The sequence below is a fragment of the Canis aureus genome, chromosome 25 (genome assembly GCF_053574225.1).
Source record: "Canis aureus isolate CA01 chromosome 25, VMU_Caureus_v.1.0, whole genome shotgun sequence".
Lineage (NCBI taxonomy): Eukaryota > Metazoa > Chordata > Mammalia > Carnivora > Canidae > Canis > Canis aureus.
The window spans coordinates 46,825,801-46,838,670 of record NC_135635.1 but is presented as its reverse complement, the minus strand read 5'-3'; the positions used below and the strand labels follow the sequence as shown (position 1 = coordinate 46,838,670).

The following is a 12,870-nucleotide window of genomic DNA, read 5'->3' as shown; positions in this document are numbered from 1 at the left end:
GTCCCACTGAATTATGTATTCTGGAGAATTACCATGGCAGCTGCAGAGAGAAATCACTGTTGTTCCTAGAGAAGACAGTCCCCTTATACATATATAAGGTTTTCCACCAAGGAAAGAAATATACATATATATATATTAATTTTTATTACAATTTTTAAGGTTGTTATTTTTCAGATAATGCTAACTTATAAAGAATATTTGTAAAATTCAGAAACATAAAATGAAGAAAACTTACATCATTCATTATCCTAGGATCTGAGGATAACTACTACTTGGTATGCACCAAGTCTTTTTTCTTATGTATTTTTGTGTGTGTGTGTGAGAGAGAGAACAGGTGAGGAATACAGGGAGAGGGAGACAGAATCCCAAGCAGGCTCCACATTCAGCACAGAATCCCACTCGGGGCTTGATCTCATGACACTGAGACTGTGACCTGAGCCGAAATCAAGAGTTGGATGTTTAACCAACTGAGCCCCCTAGGTGTCCTTTTTCCTAAATATGTTTTACATGGCTGATATTTTACTTTTTTTCTCATTTCACATTATAACATGAATTTTCCCAAGCTCTTCATAAATACCTTTTGATGACTGATACAACAATAAAACATTGTGGAGTATTCTGGTTCTTTTTCAATATTTTACAATTATAACAAATACACTTTGGTGAACATTTTTAGGCATGAAACTTTTTTCTACCTATTTGATGTTTTTTCATGCAAACTAACACAACAAAACTTAGCTATAAATGAGGTCATATTAACCACGTAACCCAAATTCCCCCCTACTCTTTTACTTTCTCCTGACAACACAGACTTCAACCACCCATAAATGCTCCCAGGCATATTTTGGAATCTTAAGAGGAGTCTCTTATGTGTTTTGGAACAAGGTGACAACCACTGTACCCTACCTCTGCCCACTCCCGAATTTCCACTATACCTGCAAGGCAATGCAAGGTAAAACAATCAGTGAATTAAGGTTCCTTCCTATTTCCAAGTAGGGGCTTGATGTGGAAGTGGGATACATGCCCAGGTCCTCCCACTGCCCTGTGCCCTTCGATTTCACCAAATTCCTTCTGAAAGGGCTTCACCCTCTGCCTGCAGCTGCTCTCTGTCCAGAGCTTTCAGTTCTGTGCCCAGGTCTAAGTTGGGAAGCATAAACTATCCTGTCTTCTCTACGTGTCTACCCAGGGGCATACATGCAAGATTTCCTTATTTGTTCCCCTCTTTCCATGCAAGTAAATCTGCAGCCCTCTAACTATTCTGATCATCAGAAACAACCAGACATTTTATCAAGGTTTAGGACAGATGCTTAGAAATGTAATTATAGGGGATTCCTGGGTGGCTCAGCCGTTTGGCACCTGCCTTTGGCCCGAGGTGTGATCTTGGAGTCCCAGGATCGAGTCCCACATTGGGCTCCCTACATGGAGCCTGCTTCTCACTCTGCCTGTGTCTCTGCCTCTTTCTGTCTCTCATGAATAAATAAATAAAAATCTTTAGAAATTTAATTACAATAGGATAATTGGGTAATGGGTATTAACCCTCAAGGGCATGTGTGTGATGAGCACTGGGTGTTATACACAACTAATAAATTATTGAACACTACATCTGAAACTAATGATAATTGAATTTAAATTTTAAAAAGCAATGTAATTACAAGGTTGAAGTATACAATGTTTGAGATTCTTAATATATGTTGCTAAATACCTTGTACCAGTTTATACACCAACCAGTGGGGTGTGAGCAACCCATCAGAACCCAAGGGTTAAATGAAATAACCTAAGTTCACCGATGTTTACAAGGACAGGCTTTCTGGAAAAAAGTGAGTCTTGAATTAGGTTTATTAAAGAAGAAAGGGTATAGTTTGAAATAAGGGGCATCCTGAGGCAAAGCAGGTGATATACAAAGATCAGTGGTTGGAGAAGAGAATATGGGGAAAAGTGTACAAAGGATCATATAAGCAGATTTGCATAAGTAAATCCAAACCAGGATTAGAATAAAATGTAAAAATTCCAAAATTTTAATTTTTATAAAAAGTAACTGGCCACTAGTAGTCAGGGAAACGCAAATCACGACCACAATGAGATACCATTTTATACTATTCAATTGGCAACAATGAAGAATTCTGACTGAACCAAGTGTTGGAGAGGATGTGAATAAATAGGATCGTTTATATACTATCAGGGAAGGCATGCAAAATGGTACAATCACGTGGGAAAACAATTTGGTATCATCTTCTAAGGTTAAACATTCACTTAACTTCAACCAAAAAATTCCAAAAGAAATTCTTACATGAAAAAAATAAATAAAAAATAAAAATAAAAAAAATAAATTCTTACATGTCCCTGCAGACATATAAAAGAAAGTTCTTAGCAGTACTGTTTATAATAGCAAAAACATGGGGGAGGGCAGCCCTGGTGGCTCAGCGGTTTAGCACTGCCTTCAGCCCAGGGCCTGATCCTAGAGACCTGGGATCGAGTCCCACGTCAGGCTCCCTGCATGGAGCCCACTTCTCCCTCTGCCTATGTCTCTGCCTCTCTCTCTCTCTTCCTCATGAATAAATAAATATTTTTTAAAAACATGGGGGGAAAAATCCAAGCTTTCAATTCAATGCTGTAATAAAGTTATACAATGAAATAATATTCATCAGTTGCATATGAATGAACTACAGTACATGTCATAATATGGTGACTCTTAGAAACATAATAAGTCAAAATATATTCAAATTCAAGGAGTCAAAATATATTCAAACTCAAAATATATTCAAACTATGTTGTTTAGGAATCAATGTATATGTGTATGATAAAGTTTTTTAGATAAATAATGAAAACTGCAAGGATCAGATGTGACTGACCTGTGATGGGGAGGAAGACAGATGAGACCAGTGGAGAGCATGTTATTGCTAGCAACAGTCTTGTTTGGGGGTGAGGAGGCTTCCTAAAGGTTTTATTATTAATTAAGTAATTAATTGGAACTTGGAGTCAAGGCTAATGGTCTGAGGAAGACATGGTCTAACACAGGCCTGAAAGAATCATTCCCTCTGCACAGAATTTATACCACAGCTCAAGCAGTTAAGGCAGAATTAACACAACTGATGACAAATCTGAACTTATGACAAGTCACTTTGTGTACTTTCCCCAACAACACTGAGTTTTAGTTGATTATGATGAGGAGTCCTGAAAGGCAGATGTGCTGTTCACAAAGCTCTTAATGTAGTGTGTTCTAGTGGAAAAAATTAAGCCAAACTAAGTTTGGGTATGTAGGCACTGTCCCCTAGTGGAATATGTAAAGAATATCCAGGTGGAAATGAGGTGAAGAAAGACTGCCAAGCAGTATACCAAGTAAATAAAAGTGAGCACACATTAAACAACATATAATAGAGAGGAGCCAAGATGGTGGAATTGTAGGGGTCCTCATTTCAGCTAGTCCCCTCAATTTAGCTAGATAACTATCAAGCCATCATGAACACATGAATTCAACCTGAGATATAAGAAAAGAATGGCTGAAACTTTACAAATATAAAAGTGCCCACTTTTTGCAAGGTAGGACTGAGGAGAAGAGAAATGGAGGGGATATATCAGAAGACAAACGGTGGGGGAGGGAGCCATTGTAAGCCGCCACAGAAAAATGATGCAGCCCTGGAGCTCAAAATCAGGACCTGTAGAAATCTGCTCCTGTGAGTTATCTCCCTGCCTGAAAGGTGCTCAGTGGTGAAGTGGGGCAGAATTGCAGGTTGGACAGGGTGGGTCTCAATATCCCTGGAGCCACAGAAAGAACAGGGGTGCCTGAGCCAGCAGAGTTCCCAAGCACTGGAGCAGGAAATGGGTTTAGGTCAGTAAGTCTGGGAGAAGGCTCAGCTTCTTGTGCCATAAACCACTAACTGCCAAGGGATCAGGTGACCACTCTCTGTGCTGGATCCCTACAAAGGACTGGAACACAGCACCTTTCTCTGGGAGAGGCAGAGCCGGCACACACTGTCGGGGTAAACACTTTCCATCCAAGAGCCCTGCAATGGACAGAAGCAGGGTGATCCTCCACTTTCGCTGGGAGGGGTGGGAAAGGTGTGCATACAAGCAGGCAAAAGCCCCACTAGGGCTCTGCAAATTGCACAAATCAGTGTCCCCCGCCTGCCCCCTCCCCCAGGATCTGAGTGGGTGGACACGATAGGAGTCTATAGTTTGGCACATGGCATTTTTTTTCTTTTTCCTTTCACTTTCAAAAGAGGCCCAAAAGAAACGAACTAGGGGTGGTGGAAGGGGAGGAGGGTGGGGGGTGGGGGTGACTGGGTGACGGGCACTGAGGGGGGCACTTGACGGGATGAGCACTGGGTGTTATTCTGTATGTTGGCAAATTGAACACCAATAAAAAATAAATTTATTATTTAAAAAAAAAGAGGTCCAAAAGACTCCAGGAACAAAGACCTCACATGGCAAACTGCATACACTGAGCCCAGCCACTTAGCAAGGGGCAGGGGCATCTCCACCCAGGCACAGACACCTGAGAATCAGCCCAGTAAGCCCCTCCCCCAGAAGACCAGCTGGAAGAACAGGCAAACAACAAGTTTACTGACAAAGCCTCGCTGGAAAACTCCAGGACTGAGGGAAAATAGTATGTAGAAATCAAGGTTTCTCTCTTATGATGTGTTTATATTTCAGGTTAAAATTTTCCAATATTTTTTTCTTTTCTCTCATCTCAGTTTAGTGTATTATCAATTCTTCAGTTTTAAGTTTTCTTCTTTTTTAACTTTGATATTTCACAATTACATGTTATACATAGATTCATTTCTTTTTTTTTTAATTTTTATTTATTTGTGATAGTCACAGAGAGAGAGAGAGAATGAGGCAGAGACACAAGCAGAGGGAGAAGCAGGCTCCACGTACCAGGAGCCCGACGTGGGACTCGATCCCGGGTCTCCAGGATCGCGCCCTGGGCCAAAGGCAGGCGCCAAACCGCTGCGCCACCCAGGGATCCCCCATAGATTCATTTCTGGCTAACTTTTCACCATATTCAATTTTAATTTTATATATATATATATGTATATATTGCTTTTTTAATATAATTTTGGAATTTAGTACTTTCTAACAAACAGACTAAAAATACACTCAGAACCAATTGGATCATTTTGGTCCACTCTGTGAGATTATATTCTCTCTCTCCACACTTCCCTGCATTTTTCTCTTTCTTTTCTTTTTTGTGGTGTTGTCTTTCTATATAAGTTTTGGTTTTTTTTATAATTTTGGAATTTAGTACCTTCTAACAAATGGACCAAAATACACTCAATCAAGGGGATCACTGTTTTGGTCCACTCTGTGACATTATATTCTCTCCCCCACTATTTCCCCCATTTTTATTTGTTTTTCTTTTTACTTGTATTTTTTTATTTTATTTTCTGGTCCTTACCATCTTCAGAACTGTCTAGTGTGCATTTTGCTTGGGTGATGGTTGATATTTTTGACTCTGCTCACTTGTACATCATTCTGCACTGGAGAAAATGACTAGAAGGTAGAATTCACCACAATTTTAAGAAAAAACCAGAGGTAATACTCTCTTCCACAAATCTAATGGATATGAAACCAAGTAAAATGTTGGATATGGAATCAGGATTACAATTATAAAGTTACCAGTTGGGCTTGAAAATAATCATATAAGACTCTAGAGAATGTCTTAGTGCAGAAATGAGATCTAATCAGGCTGAAATATTTTTAAAAACCTATGAAATGCAATCTAAGCTAGATGCTCTAACAGCTAGGGTAAATGAAGCAGAAGAGAGAATAAGTGACTTAGAGGACAAGTTGATGAAAAGGAAGGAAACTGAAAAAAATAACTAAGAGTCCATGAAGAGAGGCTCCAAGAAATGTGTTAGTTAGAAAAACAATAATAATTCCATATTATTGGAATTCCTGAGGCTGCAGAGAGAAAGAGGACCAGAAGGTATATTTGAGCAAATCACAGATGAGAACTTCCCCAATCTGGAGAAGGAAACAGGCATTCACTTCCAAGAGCTAGAGAGGACATCTCCCAAAACCAACAAAAATTGATCAACACCCAGACATAATAGTGAAGCTTGCAAATTTCAGATAAAGAGAAAATCCTGAAAGCAACTCAAGACAAGAGACTCTTAATATACGAGGAAAAATATTAGATTGACAGAAGACCTATCCTCACAGACCTGTCAGGACAGAAAGGGCTGGCATGATATATTCAGGGCACTAAATGAGAAAAATATGGAGCAAAGAATACTTTAACCAGCAAGTTTGTCATTCCTAGTGGAAGGAGAGAAAAGAGCTTTCAGGACAGACAGAAACCGAAAGAGTATGTGACTACCAACCCAGCTCTGTAAGAAATATGAAGGGGGATCCTGTAAGTGAAGAGGGAGCCCAAAGAAACAGAGACAGTCTGCAGAAACAGGGACTGTACAGGTAATACAATGGCTCTAAATTCCTATCTTTCAATAGTTACAATAAATTTGAATGGGCCAAATGCTCCGGTCAAAAGACACAGGATATCAGATTGGATGAAAAAGCAAGACTCATCTTTATGGTATCTCAAAAAACTCATTTTAGACCTCAAGACACCTTCAGACTGAAAATGAGGGAGTGGAGAACCATTTACCATGCAAATGGACCTCAAAAGAAAGCTGAGGTAGTAATCCTCACATCAGATAAATTAGTTTTTATTTTATTTTATTTTTTTAAAGATTTTATTTATTTATTCATGAGAGACACAGAGAGAGAGAGAGAGAGAGAGAGAGAGAGAGGCAGAGACACAGGCATTGGGAGAAGCGGGCTCCATGCAGGGAGCTCGATGTGGGACTTGATCCTGGGACTTCAGGATCACACCCTGAGCCGAAGGCAGGTGCTAAACCACCGAGCTATCCAGGGATCCCTAAATTAGTTTTTAAATCAAAGACTGTAGTAATAGATGAAGAAGGATACTATATCATACTTACAGGGTCTATCCAACAAGAACACCTAACAATTATAAAGATTTACGCTCCTAATATGGGAGCAGCCAATCATATCAGCCAATTAATAACCAAAGTAAAGAAACACATAAATAATAATACATTATTGGGGGATCCCTGGGTGGCGCAGCAAATAAAGCCTCAACCAAGCAGAAGAAGAGAGATAATAAAGATTGAGCAGAACTCAATGAAATAAAGACCAGAAGAACAGTAGAACAGATCAATGAAAGTAGGAGCTGGTTCACTGAAAGAATTAATTAGATAGATAAACCCCTACCCAGACTTATTAAAGAGAAAAAAAGACTCAAATTAATAAAATCACGAATGAAAGAGGAGAGATCACAACCAACACCAAGGAAATACAAAAATTTTTTAAACGTATTATGAGTAACTATATGCCAACAAATTAGGCAGGAATGGGAAGAAATGGATGCATTCTTGGAAACCTACAAATTACCAAAACTGAAACAGGAAGAAATAGACAACCTGAACAGACCAATAACCATCAAGGAAATTGAAGCAGTCATCAAAAACCTCCCAAGAAACAAGAGTCCAGGGCCAGATAGCTTCCCAAAGGAATTCCACCAAACATTTAAAGAACAACTAATACCTATTCTATGGAGGCTATTTCAAAATATAGAAATGGAAAGAAAACTTCCAAACTTGTTCTTTGAGGCCAGTGTTACTCTGGCCTCAAAACCAAACAAAGACCCTACCAAAAAGGAGGTCCACCACAGCTTTTGCAGTGGGAGATGGTGGCCACTAGAGCCCGAGAGGGGAATTTTCCTCTGCCAGGATGGCTTCTAGAAGGTAAACTTTGAGCTTCAGTGAAAGGCATCAGAAATCAGTAGATATAAATCACTGCAAACAATTGTAATCACTAAGAAAGATATAGAATAATGTCAGGGGCCAGGTGATGCAGAATGAAAATGATGACTGCGTGGAGCACAAAGATTCCTCAGATTATTACAGAATGAACAATTTGAGTTGGATATGGAAGAGGCCATTCAAAAGGCAGAAGAAAACAAAAGACTGAGGAACTCCAGCTTGAACAAGAAGAAAAATTGGCTATGAAATTGGCAAAACTAAAACATGATAGTCTAACAGATAAAAAGATGAGGCGACAAGTAAGAGAAAACAGTATTAAGCTCAGAGAATTGAAGAAAAAATTAAAAGCAGCTTACATGAATAAAGAAAGGGCAGCTCAGATTGCAGAGAAGGATACCATTAAATATGAGCAAATGAAACAGTGTGCTGAAATAGCCAAAACCATGATGGAATAACATAAGAGAACAATAAAGGAAGAGACTGATGCAGAGGACAAAAGAAATAAAGTAAAAACACGGTATTATCTGGCCTTAGAGAAACAACTTGAAGAACAAGAAAAGAGAAAGCAGGAAGTGTATGAGCAGTTCCTGAAAGAGACACTCATGATTGATGAAATTGTTTGGAAAATCTATGAAGAAGATCAATTGGAAAGACAACAAAAGTTAGACAAAATGAATGTAACTCAAAGGTACATAGAAGAGTTTCAGAAAGAAGAAGGAAGAAGTGTGATGAGATGGAAGAAAAAAACAGAAAAATCATAGAATTTGCCAACATGCAGCAACAAAGTGAAGAAGATCGGATGGGCAGCCCGGGTGGCTCAGCCCGGGTGGCTCAGCAGTTTAGCGCTGCTTTCAGCCCACGGCCTGATCCTGGAGACCTGGGATCAAGTCCCATATTGGGCTCCCTGCATGGGGCCCGCTTCTCCCTCTGCCTGTGTCTCTGCCTCTCTCTCCCTATGTCTGTCTCTCATGAATTAATAAATAAAATCTAAAAAAAATAAAAAAATAAAAAAAAAAGAGGGATCCCTGGATGGCGCCGCGGTTTAGCGCCTGCCTTTGGCCCAGGGCGCGGTCCTGGAGACCCGGGATCAAATCCCACGTCGGGCTCCCGGTGCATGGAGCCTGCTTCTCCCTCTGCCTGTGTCTCTGCCTCTCTCTGTGTATGACTATCATAAATAAACAAGAATTAAAAAAATAAAAATAAATAAAAATAAATTAAAAAAAGAAAGAAAGAAGATTGGATGGCAAAAGTTCAAGAAAACGAGGGAAAAAGGCTACAGCTTCAGAATATGCTGACTCAGAAACTGGAAGACATGCTGTGGCAACGTGAAGATTTGGAACAAGTGAGACAAGAATTATACCAGAAAGAACAAGCTGAAATACATAAGATGAAACTAAAAGAGAAAGCAGAAGAGAAATTGAGAAAGCAAAAGAAGTTGAAGCAAAATTTTATAGAATAAATGGCCATGAAGGAACTAGTTCTCCAGGCTGCCAAAAAGGAAGAGTAAACTTTTTGAAAGGCTATGCTTGCTAAGCTTGCTGAGGATGATCAGATAGAACTGATGAATGCTCAGAAATAAAGAATGAAGCAACTAGAACATAGGAGGTCTGTGAAAAAACTCACTGAAGAACGTCACAACCAGTCCCTTACAAACAACATGAACTGGAAGAATTGCAGTTGTAGCAAAGAAGACAAGGATGCATTAATGGAATTATTAAAGAAGACTAAAACTTCTTAGAGAACATGCTACAAAATTACTAGGATATCTCCCTTCAGGGGTATTTAAAAAAGAGAATGAAAAAAAAATAAATAAAATAAATAAAAAAAAAGAGAATGATATCAATATGCTTGGTGAAGAATTTAGAAAAAGGAATGGAATTTGTGAAGACAAGTGATACCATCAAGATTTGGTGGCAGCCTGGGTAGCTCAGCAATTTAGCCCCGCCTTTGGCCCAGGGCATGATCCTGGAGACCCGGGATCGAGTCCCACGTCAGGTTCCCTGCACTGAGCGGGGCACTTGACGGGATGAGCACTGGGTGTTATGCTATATGTTGGCAAATCGAACTCCAATAAAAAAACACACAAAAAATTGGTAAAACATGGATTGTTTTTACCGCTAGATGTCACTATAACTTTCGTTTTATGGATTCACTATCACTGAAATGTAATCTATTTGGATTTTCTAAAAGCATCTCTGTAATTCATGATTTGTAAACAATTATAAGAAAATATTTGCTTTCTGATTTTAAAAATTACAGAATATTTTTAGCTGCAAAATTGATTTTAGTCAAACTCTTGTACTGATAATTTGAAGATCTGAGTTCCATACCACATCACAACCTCCATATATAAAAATACATTATGGGCCAAACCCAGGAAACTAATTTCTCCATACAACTTGTGCTGCTTAGAGCTTCTCCTGCATCTTCATTCAGACTATAGCTCCATAAGTATTTGTGTTTTAGGAACCTTACTCCTGGAATAAAGGGGAAAGGAGAGAAAATGAGTGGGAAATATCAGAGAGGGTAACAGAACATGAGAGACACCTAACTCTGGGAAATGAACTAGGGGTGGTAGAAAGGGAGGTGGGCGGGGGGTGGGGGTGACTGGGTGATGGGCACTGGGGGGGGACACTTGGTGGGATGAGCACTGGGTGTTATGCTATATGTTGGCAAATCAAACTCCAATAAAAAAATATACAAAAAAAAAAAAAAGAAAAGAAACTCAACATGCTAAAAAAAAAAAAAAAAGGAACCTTACTTCCCATATTTGGCCAAAGTATCTTTTTCTTTATACTATAAAGAAAGAGAATGTTAAGACTGAGGAATTTCAAAGGGCTTTATTGTCAATAAGAACTTAACAGAATTTCTATCACACAAACTATCATTTATGAACTAAAGCTGAATATCTAGAACATAAAGGGCAGGTGGGTCACAAGAAAGAACCAAAAGTAAATTCTTATTATTTTACAAAATATTTCCTTTAATAATTACATGTCAATTCTGTATCCCCTAAATCTAAACAGGGATTTCTCCAGAGTTGCTTTGATTTCATTTGCTTTTCACCAACTATCTTCCTTACTTATAAAGAGTAAAAATAAATCATTATAACTTTAAATAAAATGTATATGGGTCACATAGTTATACAGACCTTAGTCTGTATACTTTTTTTTAAGATTTTATTTATTTATTCATGAGAGAGAGAGAGAGGCAGAGACACAGGCAGAGGCAGAAGCAGGCTCCATGCAAGGAGCCCGACATGGGACTCGATCCCAGGTCTCCAGGATCATGCCCTGGGCTAAAGGCGGCGCTACATCGCTGAGCCACCTGGGCTGCCCAGACCTTAGTCTGTATACTTTAATTATAAAGTAGATCATTTATGAATTTCCCCATTCAAGTGTCTTGATAAATTCCTCTTCAGTGAAAGACACCATCTTGGCAGCTTCAATATGTATCTGCGTCTATAACAGATCAATATTGTTTTAGTATTAAGAGTAGACCACAGAACAATAGGAAATTGATAAAGGTGTGTGTATAAATATGCTATCAAATTATAAGCTCTGTTGAAATGTGTACTCGAATTCCAACAAACATATTTGAAATAATTTTTTAAAAGACCCTATCAAAACGAACTAGGGGTGGTCGAAGGGGAGGTTGGCGGGGGTGGGGGTGACTGGGTGACAGACACTGAGGTGGGCGCCTGACGGGATGAGCACTGGGTGTTATTCTATATGTTGGCAAATTGAACACCAATAAAAAATACATTTATAAAAAAAAATAAAATAAAAGCAAAGCCAACTTAAAAATAATAAATAAATAAATAAATAAATAGACCCTATCAAAGGCAGCCTTGGTGACTCAGCGGTTTAGTGTCGCCACCTTTGGCCCAGGGTGGGATCCTGGGGACCCAGGATCAAGTCCCATTTCGGGCTCCCTGCAAGGAGTCTGCTTCTCCCTCTGCCTGTGTCTCTGCCTCTCTCTCTATGTCTCTCATGAATAAATAAATTTTTTAAAAGACCCTATCAAAAAGGAAAATTAGATACCAATGTCCCTGATTAACATGGATGTCAAAATACTCACCAAGAAGAGGATGCGGAGAAAAGGGAACCCTCTTACACTGTTGGTGGGAATGTGAAATGGTGCAGCCACTCTGGAAAACTGTGTGGAGGTTCCTCAAAATGTTAAAAATAGACCTGCTCTACGACCCAGCAATTGCACTGTTGGGGATTTACCCCAAAGATACAGATGTAATGAAACGCCAGGACACCTGCACCCCAATGTTCATAGCAGCAATGTCCACAATAACCAAACTGGAAGGAGCCTCGGTGTCCATCGAAAGAAAAATGGATAAAGAAGATGTGGTTTATGTATACAATGGAATACTACTCAGCCATTAGAAATGACAAATACCCACCATTTGCTTCAACGTGGATGGAACTGGGGGGTATTATGCTGAGTGAAATAAGTCAATCGGAGAAAGACAAACATTATATGGTCTCATTCATTTGGGGAATATAAATAATAGTGAAAGGGAATAGAAGGGAAGGGAGAAGAAATGGGTAGGAAATATCAGAAAGGAAGACAGAACATAAAGACTCCTAACTCTGGGAAACAAACTAGGGGTGGTGGATGGGGAGGAGGTGGGGGGTGGGGGTGAATGGGTGACGGGCACTGAGGGGGGCACTTGACGGAATGAGCACTGGGTGTTATTCTGTATGTTGACAAACTGAACACCAATAAAAAAATAAATTTATTATTAAAAAAATATATATATATACTCACCAAGATATTAGCCAATAGGATCCAACAGTACATTAAAAGGATTATTCACCAAGACCAAGTGGGATTTATTTCTGGATTGCAAAAGTGGTTCAAAATTCACAAATCAATCAATATGATAGATCACATTAATAGAAGACAAGAACCATATAATCCTCTCGATGCAGAAAAAGCATTTGACAAATATAGCATCCATTCCTGATTAAAAACTCTTCAAAGTGTAGGGATAGAGAGAACATACCTCAATACCTTAAAAGCCATATGAAAAGCCCACAGCGAGTATCATTCTCAATAGGGAAAAACT

At 39.1% G+C, this 12,870-nt stretch overlaps 1 protein-coding gene and 1 pseudogene across 6 annotated transcripts in view; one reads left to right on the top strand and one right to left on the bottom strand.

Moving 5' to 3' along the window:
• Positions 1–12,870, bottom strand: part of USP18 (ubiquitin specific peptidase 18) — a 75,620-nt gene that overhangs the window by 54,109 nt on the left and 8,641 nt on the right. The gene's annotated exons all lie outside the window — the stretch shown is intronic.
• On the top strand, positions 7,756–9,682 carry LOC144297695 (meiosis-specific nuclear structural protein 1-like; annotated as a pseudogene).